The sequence below is a fragment of the Tamandua tetradactyla genome, chromosome 1 (genome assembly GCF_023851605.1).
Source record: "Tamandua tetradactyla isolate mTamTet1 chromosome 1, mTamTet1.pri, whole genome shotgun sequence".
NCBI classification, from domain to species: domain Eukaryota; kingdom Metazoa; phylum Chordata; class Mammalia; order Pilosa; family Myrmecophagidae; genus Tamandua; species Tamandua tetradactyla.
In genome coordinates this window covers 136,538,498-136,562,920 of record NC_135327.1, presented here as the reverse complement: position 1 = coordinate 136,562,920, position 24,423 = coordinate 136,538,498, and the positions used below count along the sequence as shown (strand labels likewise).

The window sequence follows — 24,423 nt, the reverse complement described above, 5'->3', positions numbered from 1 at the left end:
TTAGCCAGTGAGCATCTAGTTTTCTTATCCAAGATAATATTTTGCCATGGATGAAAGTAAAATATATATGACATTTAAAGCTGCCCAACAAAATATTTGACTCAGCCTTTTCTGCCAACTCCCACTTGGAAATATAGAGTATTTTGACTGAGATATATTTTCAGATATCAGGATATATTATACTGAATGAATACATGCCTTCCTTCAATCACAGTTTTGCAGTTAATTTCTATCAGTTCTTAGACACGTTACTTAATTTTCATGATGACATTTACATTGTGATAATTAAACACACAGTAAGTAAACGTGCCCAGCGTATAGATGATACTCCAGAAAACTAGTCATTGGCAGAGTTAAGACCAGGACCCTGGCCTTCTGTTGCCTGTGAAATATTTTCACTTCCTCCTCCACCAACTAAGAATCAGACGAGAGATTACAATTCTTTATATTTCTTAGAATTTTGCACCAAGATTCCCCAAGCCTTTTTGAAAGGAAGAGACCACTTTTGGCTCTCTTTTTATAATAAGTGGCTTTTTATAATAAGATGTCTGGAGATACTGATAGATATAATTCTCAAATCCTTTAAAATTAGAACTTCTGAATATTAGTCAAGAAATTATTAAGTTTGAAAAATTTCCCTGGATGACCTTTTCCCCCCATTTCAGGGAAAGTGAAAGTATTTTAGGTTCACTGCCTGAAAAAGGAAAGATAAAACAGTAAAAAAAAAAAATAAGTCAGTCCTCATGTTCTGAATTTCTAAATAAATTGAACTTTTGAATTCAAGGGAGAAACAATATTTTTGAGAGAAAAGTCCTTTGGGTTTGCATAGTCCAGGGTTTTCTGATTAGTTGACAAAAGAAAAATGCATGTTCTTTTAGAATGAGCTTTTCTCACCTATTAAATCTAGATAAAGAATCTGGAAAGAGGCAAAACAAGAGGGCAAGTAAAGAGGGTCCTTGTCTTTGAACTAGAAATTATTCTGGCTGAGTCCCTGGGCAGGATAAGAGAGTACCTACTTCCTCAAATCCCTCAAACCATGACTTTGAAAATACAGAAGTGATGTTTACAAAAGGTTACTGACAGATGGGCCTGAGTCTTAGACCCTCTAAGGATGAGGAAACCTCTTAGGATGTGTCACAGAATCTTCCAATTATTACGTGGAAGCCTCAGCGCATGGTGATATGGAGGGTTTTGTCCGTGTAACATTTAGAAGATTCTGTGACACATTCTGCAGCAGCTTCCTCATCCAGTTGCTGGTTTTCTGGGTCACAGCTGTGCCACTCAGGGCAGTACAGATTGCTCATTTATATGGTCAATTTGGCCCTCAGGGGGTCTGAGACTCAGGTCCATCTGTTAGTACTCTCAACACTATCCACTATTGTGTTGAAACTCCAGCTCTACCACTGATTACTGCAAAAACTTTACCTGGGTTATTTTAACTGCTTTGTGCGTCAATTTCCTATTTATAGAGCTTGATAGTAAATAACAGTTCTTACTTTGCAGATCTGTTATGATAGTGGGATAAACTTAGATAGACAAATATAGATAGATATAAATAGATAAAGAGAGCAAGTGCCTAGTATACTATAGTGCTATTTAAGTGTTCCATAAAAGTTAACTAATTTTTATTTTTAATGGTCATCTCAGCAGATGCAGCTATGGAAAGATGCAGAGAAAGGAAAAGAATCTTTTCCCCTTTCACCACATTCCATTGAACTACTTAAATTCTCTGAAGCATTCTAATCACAGCAAAGAACAGGTACATGAAAGAGTCTAATTATTTTTATAATCACAGCTCTATAAAGAGAAAAAGTAACATACAGATTAAAAATAAATAATAGGGGGAACAAATGTTAAAATAAATTTAGTAGATTGAAATGCTAGTGATCAATGAAAGGGAGGGGTAAGGGGTATGGTATGTATGATTTTTTTCTGTTTTCTTTTTATTTTTTTTCTGAATTGATGCAAATGTTCTAAGAAATGATCATGATGATGAATATACAACTATGTGATGATATTGTGAATTACTGATTATATATGTAGAATGGAATGATCATATGGTAAGAATATGTTTGTTTATGTTTAAAAAAATAAAAAAAAATTTAAAAATATATAAAACAAAAAAAGAGAGTCTTGGAAAATTCTGAAAGAATTAAATCTATTTGATAAGTGTGATGATTGATTTTATGTGTCAACTTGACTAAGCTATGATGTCCACTTGCTTGATCAAGCTAGCCTTGGCCTGATTGTTTTGTATTATTGCATGTGTGTATACTAGGAAATGGTACTAGAAAGTGGGGTGCTGCTATTACAATACCTAAAGTGTAGAAAAAGCTCTGAAATTGGGTAATGGGTAGAGGCTGAACAAATTTTGTGATGCTTAATATTAAAAGCCAAGATTGCTTTGAAGAGACTGTTGGTAGAAACATGGATGTTAAAGGTATTTCTGGTGAGGCCTTAGGAGGAAACTATTAATGTATTATTGGAACCTGGGAGAAAAGTGTCCCTTGTTATAAAGTGCCAGAGTTGGTGAAATTATGTTCAGATATCGGATGGAAGGCAGAACATGTAAGAAATGAGGTTTGATATTTAGCTAAGGAGATTTCCAAGCTGAATGGGTTTCTCTTTGCTGCTTGCAGTAAGATGAGAAAAATAGCCATGGGGAAGAGACAAAAGCTCGAAGTTAATGGAATCCTGAAGGAAAAGGAGAGGACATCACCATATGGCATGAAGAATGCATTTAAGCCAAAGTATTTCAAGATTTGCTGGCAGCCAGGACCAGCCAGAATGGGGACTTTGGGGATATTCTACTGGATTTGTTGATGACTAGACATGTTGGTGACTAGATTTTGGAGAAGTCCAGTAGAATTCCTGGCTCCAAAACTGTAAGCCCATAATTTCCCATTATTTAAATCAAATGATTGTGCGATCTTTGTCATAGCAGGCTGCCATCAGGTGGAATGGTATCAAATTATCAAGTTCATACATACATATACATTTATTATTTGTTAAAGTGCTGTAGATAAGCAAGATTCATGAAAGTATACTTGTGTATTTAATTCTCATTAATTATAACAAAGATCATTAAATATTCTACTAAGTAATTAGGTAATATAGTAGCATAAGTTTGGGGCAAGGATCTCACAATAACATTTAAAAATAATCTGTTTTATAAATTGTCTTAACGGATGAGCATGTAAGGATATATGAATATTATCTATCCCTTGGCAGCTCACCATAACATAAACTTATATTTAATTTATCCTGTATGTTTTATTACTTTTGAATTCTGATTTATTAAAGGCAAATTAGTTTGGGACAACAAGTTGACACGTGTTGAAAATCAAGGAAGACTAAAAACAGAAATAGCAGAAGTTAATCACGCTTTGCTGGATATGCTTACCATTTTAAAGATTTATAACTTGTCATTGGAAAATTCCTGAGGCTTTCAGCCTAAAGAAAGGTGTATAATGTTGTCTTTCGTCTTGCTTTATGAGTGGAAATCATTTGTGCATCTATTCTTTCATCTGTTTAACCAATTTTGTGAATACCTCAAATCACAAGGAGAGATGTCAGAGCATCAAAGCCTGGCTTTGAGACTATTTAAGGACTATTGCTTTCCATGGTGATCAAAGTGGAAAAATAAACAACTGTTTACCACAACTCAAAAAAAAAATGATGTAGTTGTAAAGACAGGAGAGATTGGCAACAAAATTCGTATTTCACATGTTTTATCTAAACTTGGAACCTTGCCCACCAAATACCCTTCTCTCTCCTCATTCCACTTCTAGTTCCCGTTCGCCTCCTCTTCTCTCCCAGTAATCTGGCTTTAGAGTCCATCTGAGCTAAGAGCTATACGATGCCACTCTAAGATGGGAGGCTTTAATGTGAAAATAACTTCTAGTTAATATACTAATAATTTTATAGCTCTACTTGGTTGTACAACTAGATGTGAAAGAGGAAAAATGATATAAAAATAGATCACTCTTAAATAAGAGAAAATTATGATGGTTAATAACTAAGAAGCAATAGTTCAATACCAGCTAGCAACTGTAGGCATCAATTCATTAATCTATTCTACAGATAATGTTCTAAGTTCTTTCAGGCTCAGTCTCACTACACATACATAAATGTTGAGATAATCTATCAATTTCATGGGTTGCTATAAAAACTCAGTAATTAACATATATGTATTGTTTCATATTCCGTGTATTTGCTTAGAGCATGAAAAATAAGGTGCAGACTGACTGCCAGCTCTCTTTAGAAAAAGAATGTAAACATTAGATGAAAATTTTAAACAAGAACAGGGAAAGAAAGTCTATAGGACAGCACCTCGGCATAGACAAAATGGATTGTTCTGGATTTCACTTACTTTGGTGGGCAGAGGACACTCTTGAGGGGCAAAGATCAGTTTTCATTGGCTGTATCACAGTTCTGCTCAAAACTCTCCAGTGCCATAAACAAAGAAAAAACTTGAAAATTACAGGAAATAAATCTTTTTAGATGTTAGACAATAGTCAATGTGGGGCTATGTTTCCTGGAATAAGGGAAACAAATCACAGTAGCTTTATGCCTGGAGACAATTTCAGGAATGCAAGACAGAGAGGGGGAATACAAAGAAAAATCAGCAGTCTTGCTGTGCTTATGACACTAGGAGTGGACTTTGGGGATTGCTTAGATGGCTAGAATTTACAGGGTACAGAATATGAAATGAGGGAGCAACATGGAGAAATATCTCCAGAAATCTGCTTAAGGGTCCCGGAGTGTTTAGTGAATACCAGCCTACACACCTGAATTTGAAACCCCACAAAATACTGGGAAGTATTCAAATTCTAATCATCCTGAGTGGAGGCTTATCGCTATGTGCAGTGTTCTGTGAAGATTCATAAGCAGAGGATCATGCATTAGCAGTAGGGCTAAGTTAACACCAGAGGAAATACTGTTCTAGACCTGCCCTATGAAAAGGTTAAAACAAACCTTGGGGGTGGGCCGCGGTGGCTCAGCGGGCAAAGTGCTTGCCTGCTATGCCGGAGGACCTCGGTTCGATTCCCGGCCCCAGCCCATGTAACAAAAACGGAGAAACAGAATACAATAAAACAAGAAAATGTTTAAAAATGTTTCCCTTTCTTCCTTCCTTCCTTCCTTCTATCCTTCCTTCCTTCTCTCTGTCTTTCCTTTAAAAAAAAAAAAAAAAAAAAAAAACAAACCTTGAATGGCTCAAAATAATCTGCGAGTAACTTTACATTGTTAATACACATTTCTATTTCAGGACTGGATCCTGGCATAGAGAAATGACATTAGTGGAAAATTTGATAAAATCCAAAAGAAAAGTCTGTAGTTTATTTAATAATATTGCTCCAAATTTATTTTCTTGGTTTTGATAATCACGAGGATGTTATGCAAGATGTTAACATTAAAGGAAGTTGGATGAAAGGTATAAGGGGACTGTTTGTACTATCTTTGCAAATCTTCTGTAAGTCTAAAATTATTTCAAAATTTAAAAAAAATTTAAAGGATTAAAATAGTTTAGAACAAAATTTTTTATCAGTCTATCAGTGGGGTTTAAAACCCATGTTGAATAATAGCTCAAAGAGCAGGAGGAAGAAAATTATGTGCTTCAAGCTATACAGCTACAGTATCCTGTCTTTTCCATCTAGTCACTATATTAATTGAGGAAACTTACTTAGCTGAGCTTCAGTTTTCTCATGTATGGAATTTCTCCATTGGGAAGATTAAATTTATTAATAAATGTATATGTCTTAATAGATGGATCACAACACAAAGAATTCTTCCTGACAAATAATGGCTCTTTGATGATAAATATGAGAATAAAAATAATAGCAATATAAAATTTTAAAAATAAAAATAACAGTAGACTTGTGTTACCGGATCTTTCAAAATACAATGAACCAAATAATACTCTTGGTTGTTTGCTGGCCAAATTATTATCTAAGACAGGCAACAAGATATCTACTAAGATTGACACATAGATTGTGAAATCTTAATTCTGAATACCTGATTTAGGTAGAAGGTTCAAGGAAGTTTGATTATCTGATAAGAAAAATAAATAGTTCAAAAGTACTTTACCATGAAAAGGTTAATTTCCTAGCATTGCAACATTCAAAAAAGAAATATAATTAGTGATATATCATAACTCTATGTGATGTTTGTACTTACACTCTGCTCACAGTAAACCTAAAACCAAATTACTTGAGACTGAAAATATGACTCAAAGCTCAAGAACATGATTCTGATCATTGGAAGCCGAATTTTTCACTTTGTCTGTGACAGGGCAGATAATATACACAGGCTTGAGACAAAACCATCACTTCATTCTATTTCCTAGGCATTTTTTCAATGCCTCGCTGCAAGAATGTATTTCCAGCTGCCCAAATAGTAGTGACAGTATAGACTTTCCGAGTAGTTTTTATGGAGAACCTTGTCAGATGTCATTACCTGTGATTTCATATGATATATAGGTCACTATGCATGTTTATGTTAGTCTTTATGTCTATCCCTTGTTTTGCGTTAGAATATTTCATTAAATCCTTCACCCATACAATGATGTCATAATAATATTTCTTCAAATATCTGGAATAAAAAGTTATTTGTGACAGTTATCTTTGTTTTGGGTATCCACAATTCTGGAAAATTTCAAGTTTCTTTGAGAATTATTACTGAGGCCCTCTCTTCATAAAATCAAGACAAGGAAAGATACAGTCTAACCATGTAAGAAAAAGGAGAAATATATTTTAGTTCCTGAAGGATTGTGACTCCTGAAGTAATGTGGTAGTTTCATTATCTTAATCTATACACATATATTGTCTTCTGTATATATGTACTACAAAAATGTAAGAAAGCCCACTATTCTCTACCACTCTAAAGGTCAAGAGCATGCAACCATTACCCAAATTAAAATGTAGAGTAATTTTGAGTATAATATATATATGCAATGCTGAGGAGATAGATTTTTACAAAATAAACTAATTTTGTACTCTAAAACAAAGTGGGGCAACAAACACAAGAATTAGGAATATTTTGGGTCCATGTATGGTATCTATAAGGTGTTCAAGAAAAGCAACACTACAAAACAACTAGCTAACTAGCTAAGAGTAATGAATGTGTGTTAATTGGAAGAGAGGTGCAAAATTCATTTCCAATAATATTTTATCTTTACCTGTATGAACAGAGCCTTCGAATATTCAATTATTAACACACACTATATTAAGATAAATAAATAGAAGTGGAGATTTCATTTACAGTAATTTGCAACTGAGTGTTTCTCCTCATTTTAAATGAATAAGCTGGTGTGAATAAGTTTCTTTTTGACTATTATTTTTATTGTTAGATTACTAGAATTTCAAAATCATATCAATTAGATAGATTTGAAAGCATCCTTTCCTTTATATCAATCTTCTTTCTGTTAGGTCTTTAAAATTTGTTACAAATTTCCTGTTACACTTCAAGCCAGTAGACTTTATTTTAATAAAAAAAAGGAATAGTGGATTGAGAAGAATTCTTGTAAATATGGAAAGACAGCTTTTTAAATTTTAAAAATAATATCATCAGGTTTGTTCAGCGTTCACATGTCAGGACGTTATATCAGAATAACAAATCTTGATTTTTATCTTCTAGATTCAATACTCTGTTTAGGAAAACAAAAGTTTTTGTAAGAATACACTCAAGTATTTGCAAGAACAAATCAAATAAAGAAGGAGTATACTGAAGAGAAAGTTACTTCTTTCTTTACTTAGGTTGAGAAAGATCAGGGACAAAAAAAATATATATATACACAATATGATATATCCTAACCAATGTTCTCATTTCAATAAATAGCTAAAGCATAGATTTAAAGGAGGAAATTGTAACATGGTTTTTCTTTCTGAATATTAAAAATGGAGATTTCACAAATCATTATTCAAAGTAAAGAACAATAATTCCAAAAAAAAATCACACAATTGTTAAATTCCACATTCTCCCAGTTTCCACTAGAAGGAATTCTTTGAGGCTTTACTCATTGTAAAGCTATTGCTTTGGTTTCAAGCCCGTACATTTACCACTCATCATTCTGATTTTCCTCTCAATTGATTCTTCCAATTATTGACTCACTTCCTCATTCTATTTTGTCCTCTTTTTCTTTTTATATAGTGTCCATCCATTTTCTAGAATGTCTTTTATCAGCATATTTTAAATAAAATATATATCTGTAAATGCATTAGATAATTTAGTTATACAAAATTAGAAGGGTATAAACAGCCATTCTTAGTACTACAAAGTTCTCTAGAATTGAGGGCAGAATCGTAAATTACTATAAAAACAATAATAGGAATGATAATGACACATTGGTTTCCATAATAGTTTTGAGATTCCAGTACAAAGTATGTATATCAAGCATACTCATGTATACAAGGGCATGTCTGCATGGTGATGTATTTTTGTATGTTTTCATTTATGTGTGCACATGTATTGATAAAAGGGTATGAATGCATGTGCAAGCACACGTGTGTTTCATCAATCTGTACGGATGTAAATATCTGAATGCACATGTGCATATTTTCTTATATATGCACATGAAAATGTAGACAAATGTAACTGTATGTGTGTATATGTGTATCTTTGCAAATGGTATGCTGTACATGAACTTCGAAAGGAGAAATTGTGAATTTTATAGTAGTATACAACATGTATGACCAGTTATAGCTATTAAGAATAAAGATAACGTTAAAAAATATCAAAAACAATATTTGCCACATTTTTGGGTGATGAGATAACCCACCTTTAGTGATACAATGTTTTCTCAATTCTTCAAAATTATGTATGCATAGGTTCTTATTGAAATAATGGCAGCTTTATTTGTGGGACTTTTGTTGTGCCATAAAATGATTGCAAAAAATGAAAGTTAATTTTTGAAATTACAGACGTGGTGGAAAAAACTGATGTAAAGTCCCAAATAGGCATTTCTAAAATTAAGGATTCTAAATTTTTAGTATGCATAAGAATAAAATGGCACAGGTAGAAATGTTGATTGTTGGAGTCTAACCCTAGAGATTTAGTCAGCATTGAGTGGGTTTATAACGTATCCCAGATGATATTAATGGAATTGGCCCATTAGTTGCACTTAGAGAGAAAGAGTACAGTATTGCAATTTGAATTTCATCTTTCTCTAGTAAAGGAATGAAATAAGCCAAAAATATATAAATGTCTGTATAGGCTTTGCCAAACCCCTCAAATCCTATAAAGTCACTCCTGTATTACATGTTAACAATGCAGTGATGTCTGTAATTACTTGATTTGGGCTAGAGGAAATATTTGCAAATGTCAAATGTTTCAAATATTAAGCAAAGGATAGAGGATGTTTCATACAAAAGCAATAAAGTTCGTATGGGTTTATGGCGATTCAGGACTCTTTTGAATCTGATTAAACAGTTATAATCCTGAAAGGTGCCAGAGCCAAAGATAAGAGACATTTAGTTTAAAACACATATTTAAAGCCATTTGGGGACTCAATCATTAATCATCCATCTCTTGCTGAATGTTACGGTAGCAGTCAGGTGGAACACACCTGCTGTGCTGTGCCTGGACGAGCCAATTCTGACATTGACTCTCTCCACAGAACGTTGAGGGCAACATCAGCTAAGCAGATGTGGCAGGGGAGTGGCACCGGCTGCAGTAGCCAAAGGAATGTGTGGCTACAAACTGAAAAATGCAGATTATATAACATCTTAGATCAAATGAGATTGTCTGGAGCACTCATAATCTTTGATTGATACAGTATGTTATATATTATTCCTCAAGGACGACATATGCTAGTGGAGATGTGGATGTCCTTTGCTGCCAATTCTCCATGTCATTCAGACAAGCCATTACTCAGCTAAGTCATATTTCAACACACTGTTGACTTGCCTTTTATGGAACAAAGTAAAGGCCAGTGTTCATGCTAGTGAAACATACTGGCCTCCTTTGGTCCCATCATGACGGTTTGTGGATATACAGCAGACCACAGGAGAAGAGATGAACTCCATATGTTCATTAGGAGAAAGAAGAGAAAGCTAATGAGCTTCTACTCTGCTGATCATGCTATCAGGCACATTAGAATAGTGTTAAATCATATGACAAAAAAAAACAGTGATGGTCAATTTTGCTGGAAGGAAATTGATGATATTTAGATAAGAGGAAAATTATGATATAATATATCTAGTGTATTTCTTTTCCTTTTATGTATAATCATTTCAACTAAGTGTGGTTTAATTGACAGAAATGTACCAGTAAGCCTGATTTTCAAACATAAGTTGGGAATACCATGATTCAATCTCAGGTAGTAATACTAAGAATACACTTTAACATGAATGTTAGGTAAACCATAATGAAAAACAATATTTCTTGTAACTTGGTGTTATCTATGGATACTGCAAAATAGGAATGAAAAATTATCTACTTGGAAGTAAGACAATAAACATTCAAAAACTAGCATATGATCTCTGAAGATATTTCCTGAAATAATCAAATAAATAGCACACATTGTACTTCAGAGGAAATGTTGGTATAAGGTTTCAAGTACATATACATATGCAGGCTAAAACTAACTTCATTTATTCATTCAAAAGTTTTATCAACTAATTAAACACTTTTAGTAGTATACTATTTATTAATTGACTGACTGACATCCATTTATTCAACAAGGGAAAGAAAGTTCAGATACAGGGAATACACATGGAACAAAAAGAGACACTATCCACTGCCCTTGTGGGGCTCCAATTTTAATATAGAAGGAGAGACAAAATGAAGATAAATGAGTAAAAAATAGTAAATTAATGGGTGATCATTGTTAGAGGGTAAATAAATCAGGAAGACTATGCATTTACATGGGCTTTAGGTACGGGTAATCTACAATTTTAAATAGGGTTCAGGAATATCTCTTCTAGTAGTTGGAATTTATGTACAGATCTGAAGTTGGTGAGGGAACAAATTATTGGAAATATGTGTGAACAGCATCCTAGTCAGAGGAAACAGCAACAGAAAAGGCCTTCATAAGAGCAATGACTGAAGTATTTAAGAGAGGGTAGGAGGCTACTGTGGTGGGCTGAGCAAAGGAAAGAAAACTAGGAAAATAATCCAAAGGAACCAAAAGATATAAAGGTAAACTAAAATGTAAACAAAAGTTACTGTTACCAAAAGGTAAAAATCATGTAAAACCTTATAGGATAATGTAATTTAAGGACTCTTTTATTATTATGATTATCATCATTACTACTATTATTAGTTAGAAGTGAAGCATTTGGGGCTCTTTTCTGTGATCTTTTGTGATCTGTGATCTTTCATATGACTCTTCATGACTTGGCAAATATTTAGTCAGGTTTCTCCAGAGAAACAGAATTGATAGGATAAATACATATATGTAAATATTATGAGATTTATTATAGAAAATGGCTCAAGTGGGTATTGGCAATCCTGAATTTCACACAGCAGGCTACAAGCTAGGAATGAGAATGGAGTAGAGAGAGAAATTCTTCTGACTACTGACTTTATCAGTTCTCCCTTTAAGGTCTTCAACTCATTGAATGTGAAATCTCTCATTGCTGAAGGCAGTCTCCATTGTTGACTGTAGATGTAATCAACCATAGATGCAATCAATTGACTAATGATTTAAATCCATAAAATACCCTTACAATAATAATCAGGCCAGTGCTTTCTTGACCAATGAACCAGACACCAAAACCTAGCCAAGCTGACACATGAAATTAATCATCATAGTAATAAATTGTCAATTCTGCCATTTATTTGAAAAATAAGTAAATTTGTTAAGTGTTTAATATGTGTCAGTCACTGCACTAAAAAAGCAAAAATGCAAGAGTAAACAAATGAGATAGTCTCTTTCATCATTGAACTGACATTCTGGTTGGGAGAAAGCAATTTAGAACAAGTACAGTTGGTAAAGTTGTTACACAAAAGGAGACCTTGTAGGGTGCTTTGTTAACACATTGGAGGGGCCTCCAATGAATCGAAAATGTTTCCCCCCTGAAAGTCACATGCAAGTTGAGACACAAACTATCAGTAGAAGTTAACCTGGGATAGTGAGAGGGAGGGGAGGTGGTGGTATGCGCATGAGGGCAACATCTGGTTGTGAAGGGGGAAGTGAGTGTCAGGCAGTAGGTTCATTATGCAGGAAGGCTTATATTTCAGAACATATTTGAAAAACCAATAAATAGAAGTTTGGTTTAGGATTAGAGGGTGGAGAGAGAGAATTCTGTTTAGCAGAAATGCTAAACTGAAACTGGAAAAGTATGCAGGGTCTTTATTTCCACGATTAAGGACTATACCTTAAAGTCACTGGAAAACTCAAACTGAAAAGCGACTGTTTCAATTTTTTCACTTCAAGAGCTCACCTGGTTCTGTTCCTGGTGCTTGCCCATGCAAAAAAAAAAAAAATCACTTGGGCTACAGGATGTATTAGAAGGGCAAATGGCTATCAAGCTGTTGTAGTAATTCAGGCAAAATGTGATTGAAGACCAGATTGACAGTGAAGAAAAGTCATGGAAGGGAAGTAGATGGATTTTACAGTCACTGCAGAAATACAATTTCCGAGACTTAGTGTGATTTCTAAGTGGGCAGAGCAATAAACAAGAAGGATAATGAGCTGATATCTTACTTGGACAAATAGTATATGGTGCCGTTACTGAGATAGGAAATACTGGAAGGAAAGCAGGTTTGTGAGAAGATAAATTCAGTCTGAGATCCTTGTAAGCATCCAAGTGAAAGTATTCAGAATGCAGTTGGATATATGGATTTATATCTCTGGAGAAAGCAATGGTAATTTCAGTCATTGAGAATGGATGAGATTTTTCAGAAAATATGCATAAAAACATGCACCGAGAGAACCTCATCTAGAACTCTTAAAATCAAAATAATTGAATATTAAAAAGAGAAAAAAGTAACTTCAAGGATTATTAGAGGAATAGATAAAAATTAGGAGACAATGCTGTCTCAGAAAAGAACAAAAATGCTTCAGAAAAGGAGAGGTAGCTAATGTGGGAAAATTCTCCTGAGAACTTAGGCAATATAAGGACCTCAAACTATGCATTAGGTTTCGTGAGAAATCATTGGTAATAACCTTATGGAAAACAGTTTCTTTGAAATGGCATGGACTACATGGTTGAAAGGTGAGTGTGAAGAAAAGACATAGTAATAACTATAGAAGATGTTATAAATGATTTAACTGCACATATTTTATGGTTTTAAAGAAACATACTGTTTTGTCCACCTATTAGCATATACATTTTGAATTAAGTTCACAAAAATGGCATAAAGTTGTGCTTTACACCCTGTAGATACTGTGCATCAGATCACATATTGATGCTCCTGGCCCTGAACAAAGGACACATCAGCTGTACAAGAATACAACCACTCAACAAGCAGCTGGGCTGTTGCATGGTTGGCCAGTAACATACCTTATTGAGAACAAGCTCTTCAGATAATTACAAACACAAAATCAGGAACTCAAGCCAGGATCGTATTTCAGAAAAAACATCTATAGAGAGCAGGAAACACAAGTTTAACAAGCAAAGGGGCCAACAGTGAAGTTGGTATTGTTCCAAATGAATTATTGCCAAGGCAGGCAAGTTATAGGGGAGCTAAGAGGGTTTGAGAATCTAAACTGTCAGGGCAATAGAGTATATCCAAATGAGTGAATGAGGGCGTAAGATTGGATAATATAAATCCTGATGCTGAGGAATAGAGCAGCAGGAAACCAGGAGACAAATTATGTCTGACAGGGGAGAAGCAGAAGCTCATGGACCAGAGCCTTAGCTTTGTCTTTCTAGAATGTTAAAGGCAACATGTCAGAAAATAAGCTCAGATAAATGAATGGCCAGGACAAGCTTTCCTGAGCTCTTATACCATGACCCACCCTCTCTAGGGTTCTTAATCTTTAGAAACTCTAGGCCAGAGGATTTTTTTAACAAAAAGAAACAGAGAGGGATGGGTTTCATTTCATCTTCTACAAATGACTGACAGGAGATTTGTTGAAAAATACAAACTGCATGTGGCATGTAGAAAAATCAGAAAAATGAGTTAGACAATAATATATTTAACTATTATAAAAATGGAATAAAACATGAAAATCAACTTTTACATGTTTACAGAGGCAAATAACTGTTACCTAAAGAAAATAAAGTGTTCTAGTAGAAGATTGTCATAATGCTGTCCTCTTGGCTGATTCCATCTTATTACCAATGAGATGATGCCGAGAAAAATCATGAATATATTCCTCTAATAAAACACTCCTTAGAAGCTGCTAGGTTACATCTACTTTCCAGTTGTCCATACCTGACTTAGGGAATCGATTTAAAAATCTCAATTAAAAACCAGAAAGTTAACAACATTGTTTCTCAAAATTATGGGGTGGAAGGGAGTCATGTTGTAAATTTAATTACATCCATTCTTGTGACTAATGAGACCATGTCCAATTTGGAACTACTATATTGATTACTACAGAACAGTAAAACCTTCTGAAATAAGGCATGGATGAAATGCATGTCAAAAGAAAGCAAGAAAAGTTACTTTTCTGGAAATGAGAAAAGAGATTTGAAGCACATGCATAATGTATTTTTCCCAAGATGTTCAAAGAGTACGTTTATAGGAGAATACAAATGATAAATATTCTCAGTAACATATGGCCTAAATTGAAATAAATTATTCCTAACTTTGAAAAATATCACAAGCAGCTATTGGGATATTCCTTTACTTAAGATAAAATGAAAAAAAATGAAAGTAATAATGAATGGCACGACAGGAAATGATATGGATATTTGGTGATTTTGCTTGGCCCAGCATTGATACACTTCTGTTCTAACAAGTACTCAGCAAAGATTGCTGTGATGGTTTTAGGTAATAATACATAGGTATTATCTATAAATAAAAGGTTTGACCAGCTATAAAACAATCAGATTTGGAATACAGTTTTATCAAGCTAATTTTAATCAATTAATAACAGGAGATCTCAATGGTGCTCTTAACAAGGAGAATTTCCTTATTGAGGTTTTCCTTCATCTAAAGAATTCCATAGCTTTTCCTAACCACAGGCTGTATGATTAATCTATCACAAGACTAGTTTCTCGTCATCATGTATATCGACTATTAACACCTGGTGTTGCAACCGAGTTTGATTCCTGGAGCCTGCATAGGCCAAAATAATAATAATAAAACCAGGCATTGCAAGATTTTGGACTCTGGTCCATTTCTGAGCAGATATCCCTGCTGTTACAGATCTCTGACTAGGGTACAAGCTGCTCCAAATACCCACAATAGCTGGAACTCTTTGACAACACCGTGCAGCAGACTTCATTTTTCAAAGATCAAACCTTGATCTCAAAGCTGAAAGAGTTCTTCAGGGCATTACATCTTTTTTTTAAAACATTCCTATTGAATTGAAGATTACATATCAACTCAATCTCATAACCTCCCAATCCTCCTATATATGCCAGCTATCAATATTCATTGTTACTCCACTCATTAATAAGGTTTTGAGCTTTAAAGATACTTTTTCTCATAGGCTTATCAAAATCCCTGGCAATAGCATCCATGTGGCTGGCCATGCAGCACCTGGCCTTTCAGTTTCTTTATCCCCCATAGCAAATGTTATTTTCTTCTGCTCTTTATCACAACCACTCCCATGATTGTTACCTCCTGTAACCTGTGATTACATCATTGCTTAATTTTCCAAAATCTCCATCATGCTTTCTGAACAATTCTTGAACTTCATCCTAATTTAAGGTCCATGCAATTCAAAGTACTTTTCCTGGTCTACAAAGTCAGCTTGATCAAAGATGAATCTCTATGCTAAAGTTAAATTCACCCCATGCCCACTGGAACTGATCCCATCTCGCCTACTCATGTATTTTATTCTACTTATCCACTTTTTGTCCCACATTGCTCCCCCCAACCTGGCATTCCTATTGATGTATTGTCATATTTATGTCTTAAAAAATAAAGCAAAAATATTTCCTTTGATCCCGTATTCCTTCACTCCAAATTATAGCAAAGCTTTTCAAAAGATGTGTATAATCATTGACTCTACCTTCCCTCCTCTCATTTCTTTTGATCCCACTCCAATTAGGCTTATGTATGTACTGTTCTACTGAAACGTCTCTTGGCAAAGTCCCTATTATGGAAAAATAATTTTTTATGTTCTGTAATATTATTTCATCCTTGACTAGAACTTACAATTGAAGCTGCACAACAGATGTCAGTTAGCATTTTAATGAAGAATCTTGAATAGAATGGAAATGCTCTTGACACAGGTGGTTGGAGAAGACAAATCCATTACTCAGTCTATATTTTTGGCTTGGGTATATAAGGAAAGATGTTAGCAAACCACTGTGAACGTTTTTTTCTGTAAAATTTAAGTTAAATTTATATTTTCTGTATCTTATGTCCAAAAGTTAAGCTTTTGTCTATGTCTATTTATTTGTTAAGGATGGAAAAGAGCTTTTGAATAATGCAGAGTGGGTTACTACAATGTTTCTAAAGACTGCATGTAAACTTTAAAAAGGTTAAGGTTTGTTGTAGGAAGTAACTTTTGTTAAAATGTGTTTTGTAAAAATATTTTCTCATTTAAAGTTGCAAATCTTTCTTATGGAGGGTTATGATATTTAAATCAATCCATATCATTGGCTTTATTCTCTAATTTCATACATAGTTAGGTGGTTTGGCTTTACTAATGAGGCAAAAAGTATTTGAATACAAATTGTTTTTACTTTCTCCATAAAACCCAGTAGTAATAAAACACAAAAAGTAATGAAAATAGAGTTTTCTTTACCAACAATAACTTCTCCTTTGCCAAATCTCATGGAAAATTTTCAATTCTTACCTCATGTGACTTTTTAGCCAATCATTTCCACAGTTTTTCATTTGCATTAGGCTCTTCTGGCTTTCCATAAGCTACATTGGCCACTCCTTCTCAGGCTCCCTGTTGGAACCTCTTCATCCTTTCCTACTATCCCCAGTACTAAGACCTAACATCACTTCTCTTCATTCAATCCCATTAATAGAATGATATCTATACAATGAAAATTTCATATTTTATATCTACAGGTTTTCCCCCTTAGGTGAACTCCTGAATCCTACTCTCAACTACTACTCAATATCTCATCTTGGTATCTGAGACAGAACATTTATTTTCCTCACCGACATATACCCCAAACTTTAACCCTCCCACCTCCCGATGTTTTCCAAATCTAATGGCACTTCCTTCCATTCTTTCAATTATTCAGTTGTAAAATCTAGGTGATAACCTAGATTATTCAGGATTTTCCAAAGAAACACAACTAAGAAGAGATACAGATAGATATAGATATATATATAGATAAAGATATAGATATATAGTTATATAGATCAAAAGACTTATTTTAAAGAATTGGATAATGTGGCCATGAGAGTGGCAAGTCCTTACTCCACTGAGAAGTCCACTAGCTGGAAACATTGGTAACGGTTATGCTAAGTCCTAAGTCCAAATTCTCCAGGGAGAGCTGGTTAGCTGGGAATTCCTTCAAGAGCTAACATTGCCATTGAAGCACAAATTCTTCTGACCTGAAATCCTCATTTTGGCTTACAAGACATGCAACCAAAAATCCCCACATTTCTCAAGGAAATCTCCTTTGTTAATTGTAGATGCAATAAACTTATTATAGATGCAAATCCCACCTATGAAATTCCTTCATAGTTCCAAGTAAGCCAGTGTTTGGCCAAACAAGTGGAAAGCATAACCTAGCCAAGTTGACATGTGAAATTAACTGTTACATTTACCTTGCTCAGTCAACATCAATATGTCACTAAATCATATCCCTTCTACAATTAAAACATTCCCAATCTGAACAATCTTTCTACCACCATAAACTAAGCTTCAATCATGTCTTAGCTAAACCATATGCTACTTTCTCTCCATTTTCAACCCAGCAATCTGAATTATCCTTTTAAAACATGTATTGTGGCATCATCAACACATTGCCATAAGACAACCCCTGGAAAAGTCTCCACCCAAATCAACTAATAAAAGGTTAAATTCCACTTGCTAAGAGCTATAAGGGATGATAAAAACTTGAGAAGGACTCCACAAATGTTGAATTGTAGAAAAAGAAAAATAATCTCCAAGATCAGGTAGGACGTTTTCCTCCCAGACCCACCAATCCAGACCTGGACCCTCACTTTATCCTATGCAGCTTGCGAGTCCTGCAGAGGCAGCACAGCCTAGGTCCCTCCTGTTGCAAATGAAACTCCATTCACATCCAGGTACAGGAGCCCAAGTCCAAAGAGATCCAGGGTGAAACAAAAGCCCCTGAGGAATGCTGCATACAAAAAGGTCTGTAGGGGGGTGGGGAGGGAGGGAGGGAGAGAGAGAGAGAGAGAGAAAGAAAGTGAGAGACCTCAGCACAATTACTGGCAAGAGATGAATACATTCCATTTATTCTCTGCTGGACCACCTAAATGCAAAACAGACTTTCAGGATTGACGCCATTTGGGTCTCTGGACTGGGATACCCTAACAGGGAAGAAACTAGAGGTGGAAAAGTCTCATGGAAAAAAAATGCTGCTGTAAGACAGAGGAGTCTCAAAACTAAGAAGTGTAAGGGAAAAGGAGAACTGAGTGGGAGAGAGAATTTAAACAAATCATAGAATCTGGGGAGAAAAGTCTTCACTAAAAGACAGAATAAATCAAGATTTCAGAGAAGAAACAAAAGAAAGGAAGATTTCTCCTGGTTGTAAAACAATTGCACAAAAAAGTATAATCTTAGAAACTGCAACCAGGGCAAGACACGGATGAGAAGGAGCTGAGAAAATCTTAACAGTTAAACACAGGCTACTTTAAATAGCCAGAATAAGTTGGGCCAATCATAAAAGAAGAGCCTTATAACAAAACACTAGACAAGAGGGAGAAACTGACCTTCAGAGTTAACACATCAAAATAATCAGATATCCAGTAATCAGCCAAAGTTTCCAAGCCAAACTAGGAAACAGGAAGATATGGCTTAGTCAAGGGAAAAAGTTAAAATTTCAGAGGAGACACAGAATTTGGCACAACTAATCAAAGATGTTCAAACAAATCAATTTAAGGAGATGAAGGAAAATATGGATATAGAGCTACGGATGTTAAGAAGACAATGTGTGAGCCTAAAAAAAGTATTTAAAAGTTTAAAAAGAAACATAACAGAAATTACTATGGAGATAAAAGTCACAATAGTGGAGATTAAAAATATACTAGAGGCACACAACAACATATTAGAACAGGCAGAAGAAAGAATCAGTGAAATAGAAGACATGATTGAAATTATCCAGTTAGTAGAGCAGATAGAAAAAACATATAGAAAAAAATTGACTATGGTCTCAGGTGTTTGAGTGAAGCATGAATCATAAAAGCATTCATCACGAGTTTCTCAGAAGAAAAAGAGAAGGGAAAAGGAGCAGAAAGAATATCTAAGGAAATAATGGCTGAAAATTCCCCTCCACTTATGAAAGACTTAAATGTACATGCCCAAGAAACACAATGTACTACAAATAGAATAAACCTAATAAACCTACTCTGACACACATACTAATAAGAATTTCAAATGCTAGAGATAAAGAGAGAATTCTGAAAGCATCAAGAGAGAGTAATTCATCACCTACAAGTAAGACTAAGTGCCAATTTCTCATCAGAAACAATGGAGGCAGGAAGGCTGTGGCATATTTTCTGAGAGACAAAAAACTGCCTGCCCAAAATTCTTATCCAGCAAAATTGTCCTTCAAAAAAATAACGAGGGAGAACACTGCCCACAGGAAAGAGTCATTTCATTTGGCAAAGTATAATCTCAAGTAAGTGTTACATGGAAGGAGTCTCCTCTCTTTAAAATTTCACTAATAGATACTAAGTCTAATTTATTACAAAAAAAATCCAGCTACTGTTTAGGTTTTTCATCCAGTTAAGACAGGCTTGTGTTCTCACTGGTATCTGTTTTTCTTTACAGTTTTCCAGGGCAATATACATAATATTCATAATGAGTGAGAAATGATAGTAATTCATTTAGAGCCTCTCAAATTAGAGTGAAAGTACAGTAGTTTTTAGGTCATTGTAAAATGTGTTTCTGGTATATATAGATTGAATAAAGTAACTTACAGTGTCTAGGTGAATGTATAAACTTCAGGTAGTTGCTTTGTTGAATTCTGTTAAATATTTGTGAGCTTCTCTAACCCCCTGAGACAAACTGAAATGAAAAAGAATTTAATTAGAGTGTGCTGGGAATGTAATGAAATACATGAAATTTTATTAAGAAAACTGGTATTGAACCACAAGTTTCTGAAATACCCTTCTGGATAAATAAAATACACAAATGCATATAAAACCTGAGTGAATATAAAGAAACCTAGCAAAAAATACTTAATGCAATGAAAGCATAGCTAATAAAATACATTTAAAAAGAAAAAATGGAGTATTTTTAAATATTCATAAATTAACAGAAAGTGAAAGAGTCTGTTAACAAAAGACCCACCCTACAAGAGCTACTATATGAGTTTTGCAAGATGAAAGCAAAAGACAGGAGAGAGTGGCTAGGAGTAGTATGAAGAAATGAAGATCATCAGTAAGGTTAACTAAAACAGTAAACACAAAACTAAGTAGTAATTAGTCCTCAATATAGAACTCTATTCTGTAATTCTTATGAGTTAGAACACGACTGAACAAGTAAAAGGTATATTTCCTGATAACTTCCAGGCAAAATATAAAGCAGTAGTGTGGGAAAAAATAAAACAACATAAAGAGGGGAAACAGAGGGCTATTGGAGTAGAGAACAGGTATGCCATTGAAGTTAAGTTGGTATCTTTTAAAATTAGTAGCATATAAGTATAGGTTGTGTGATACAAACCTGGGATATCCACAAAGAAAGTACTTTAAAAATATGTAGAAAGAGAAATGAGAAATGGGATTAGTCAGATATATATATAACAAAAGATCAACTATACAGAAAAGAGGTAGCAATAATGGAAAAGAGATTAAAAATATATATATATATATACATGGCAGAAAAAAACAAAGGACAAAATGATTAAAGTAAGTACTGTCTTTATAGCAGTAACACCAAATTTTAATGGATTGAACTCCCCAATCAAAAGACCCAGATTGGCAAATGGATTAAAAGAAGCATTATCTAAATACACTTGTTTACAAGAGACTCACCTTAGACCCAGAGACATAAATAGATTGAAAGTCAAAGGCTGGAAAAAGTATTTCATGCAAATAGTGACCAAAAAAGAGCTGAGGTAGCTACACCAATATCAGAAAAAAATAGGCTCTAAGTCTATTTAAGAGGAAATATCTGAGCTGGAATTTGGAAAATGAGAAGAAATTTCCAGGCATAAAATATGGAGGAGGAAAGTCACTATAAACTGTGAGAACATCAGAGTGGGGAGAAACAGGGAGGATCTAGAAAACAGAGGAATATGGGGCTATACTGTAGGTGCATTTTGGAGTGTGGTGTTTGATGATTAGACAGACAGCTAGCTAGATAGATAGATAATAAATAGATAGATAGAGAGATGGATAGATATAGAGACAAATTAGCATTCTGATAACCATACAGTATTAACTACATAATATATGGAATCTTGTGAGATCAGAATTTACCTTCTATTTTCAATAATTACTAAACTTGATTTTTCTATGTCAATGCAATTTTCAAAGTGCCTTTATATAGAACATGTCATTGATTCTGAAGAGTATTGAGAAGTATTGTTGAGAATTTTTAATCCACTCTGAGCACTTTAATAGCAACAATATTCTAGAATTTTAAATTTTTGCTATTTTTCATTAGAATTACTAGGCAAAGGCAGGAATTAAACACAAATATTAAATTTCTGGTATGAATATACATAGGCATGTTGGAAAATATTGTTATAATATTCAGGATTGGGAAATTATTATCATTTAATATAATTATAATGGAGATTTCAAAGATAAGCGTATAAGTAGGTCCTTTGTGAAGTCTGCTTCTGCTTAATCAGAACTGAAGTGCCACTTGGAATTAGGGATGCTTCCATCACATAGGGGACATTTGGGAACATTTAAGTTTGGGAAGATTCTTTCTCTGGAAGAAAAAGCTGCAAAATGCAGGACTGACAATTTGGCAAGCAGAATGGATCAGTCCCCTCTTGTGATCCCTCAGCTGGGTGCCCAACCTGCAGACCACATGTGGCCATATTTCCGGAAATATAACTTTTGCAGTCTGAATACATATAATTTGTGCCAATTAATACTTTATTTTGAACTAACCATCAATCCTACTATAGCTTGTGTTGGAATCCCATTTACAACTCACAATTTTGTTTTGGCATAAGTTGTTACAGGATCTGAAAACAGAACCTAACAAAATTTTGTCATCACACTTTAAGATAATGAGTTCCTCTCAGTTTTCTTAAATATAATGACAACTAGATAAATGGAACCACTGTAATTATGACAAAACATTTTGGAGAAAGAGTAAGTATTGTGACCACAGTGCCAGTTGAGCCCAGAAATGCTTGGCACCCCCAGTAAAGAGCTGAGTGAAACAGAATAACTAGTCAGCTCAAGGCAAAAAGATTATCAGGATGGTGACAGTGGCTTTGGTCACCATTTCTAAGTATAAGTTCTTCAGGTGGAAAAAAATAGATTCCCTCACCAAACTCAGCATAAAATGAAACCATGTTATTTATAGTGGTTATTTCTAAATGTCACTGGAAATCAATAGCCTGAGAGAAAAAACAATCTATTTCTTTTTCCTGACCCTCCCCTGTGCACCTTGCTTTAATCTTTTTACTCTCATCCATGGTCTAGAATAAATGTCCTTTTTCTTTATCAACCTGGAGCAAACAGGTAATCTTTTTTGTTTTTCGTGGGTAGGTACTGGGAATCAATCCCAGGTCTTCGGCATGACAGGTGAGAATTCTGCTGCTGAGCCACAATTGCACTACTCTGTAGTTAATCTTTTAAATCAAATATCTTTAATGACTTCCTTCAGCCCTCCAAAACATGCAGTCCCCAAAATGTAGTAAGTACACAGAATGGAATGTTGTTCAGCATTAAAGAGGAATGAAGTTCTGATTCATACAACAACATGAATGAATCTTGAAGACATTTTGCTAAGTGAAATAAACAACACCAAAGGATAAATACTGTATGATCTTACAGTTACGAATAATTGGAATATGCAAACTCGTAAAGTTAGAAGCTAGGATTCTAACTCGATTTCCAGAGGCTTAGTTGGAGGAAGGGAATGGGAAGTAGTGCTTAAATTGCACAAGATCTCTATTGGGGTTGATTGTAAAGTTTTGGGAATGGATAGTGGTGACAGTAATACAACACTGTGAGTGTAATTACCAGCACTGAATTATTTATGTGAATATGGTTCAAAGAGGAAATTTTAGGTTATATATATGCTACTAGGATAAATATTAATAGATAGAACATAGGAGTGTATAACACAATGAACCCTACTGCAAATTATTGACTATAGTTAATAGTACAATGATAAATGTCCTTTCATGAATTATAACAAATGTACCACACTAATGCATGGTGTTAATATAGGGTAGTATATTGAAAAAATACCCCCTAATGTAAACTATGGATTATAACTCATAGTGCAATTATAGTATTCTTTCATCAATTGTAACAATGTTACCACAGTAATGTTGGGTGGGGTTGTATGGGAACACAGTACTTTTTATGTGATTTTACTGTAAACCTACACATTCTCTAAATTGTTTTGGGCACAGAGGTTCAGTAAAAATGAAAATAAAAGGAAGTATGATCATGTCATTCTCCTGTAGTTTTGGTTTTCTAAGGCTGCCGGAATGCAATATACCAAAAACGGATCAGCTTTTACGAAGAGGATTTGCTAGGTTACATAGTTACAGTTTCTGAGGCCATGAAAGTGTCCAAATTAAGGCATCAACAAGAGGGTATCTTCATTCAAGAAAGGTTAATCATGTATGGGGTTTCTCTGTCACATGAGAAGGCAAATGGCCACATCAGGGGGTCCTTCTCTCCTGGGTTGTTTTAAAAACAGCTCTCTGAGCTCCTGCGGGTCTATCAGGCATCCTTCACTTGGTTTCACATCTCTTCTGTGTCACCTCTCCAAGCATCTGTGCTTCCTCCAAAATGTCTTCTTCATAAAGGACTCCAGTAGCAGGTTTATATCCACTTTGAATGGGTGGTGTTTTAGTTTGCTAAAGCTGTCAGAATGCAACACACCAGAGATTGATTGGCTTTTATAATAAGGGGATTTATTTGGTAAAAATTTATAGTTCTTCAGAGGAAAGGTTGCTGGCTTTCATCGGAGTTTCTCTGTCACATGGGAAGGCACATGGTGATGTCTGCTGGCCTTCTCTCCTGACTTACGGGTTCCAATGGCTTTCCCTGGGG

The 24,423-nt window shown here is 34.6% G+C and overlaps 1 long non-coding RNA gene across 4 annotated transcripts; it reads left to right on the top strand.

The window, feature by feature from the left end:
- The first annotated feature begins 1,220 nt into the window (after positions 1–1,220).
- Positions 1,221–3,421, top strand: LOC143686582 (uncharacterized). 4 transcript variants are annotated; one of them, XR_013177257.1, is made up of 3 exons: positions 1,221–1,286; positions 1,648–1,759; positions 2,640–3,421. It is a non-coding gene; the product is annotated as an uncharacterized LOC143686582 (long non-coding RNA). The 4 variants fall into 4 exon arrangements; XR_013177260.1 differs by having other exon boundaries at positions 1,223–1,286; positions 1,651–1,759; XR_013177259.1 differs by having other exon boundaries at positions 1,243–1,446; positions 1,651–1,759.
- Positions 3,422–24,423: the final 21,002 nt, after the last annotated feature.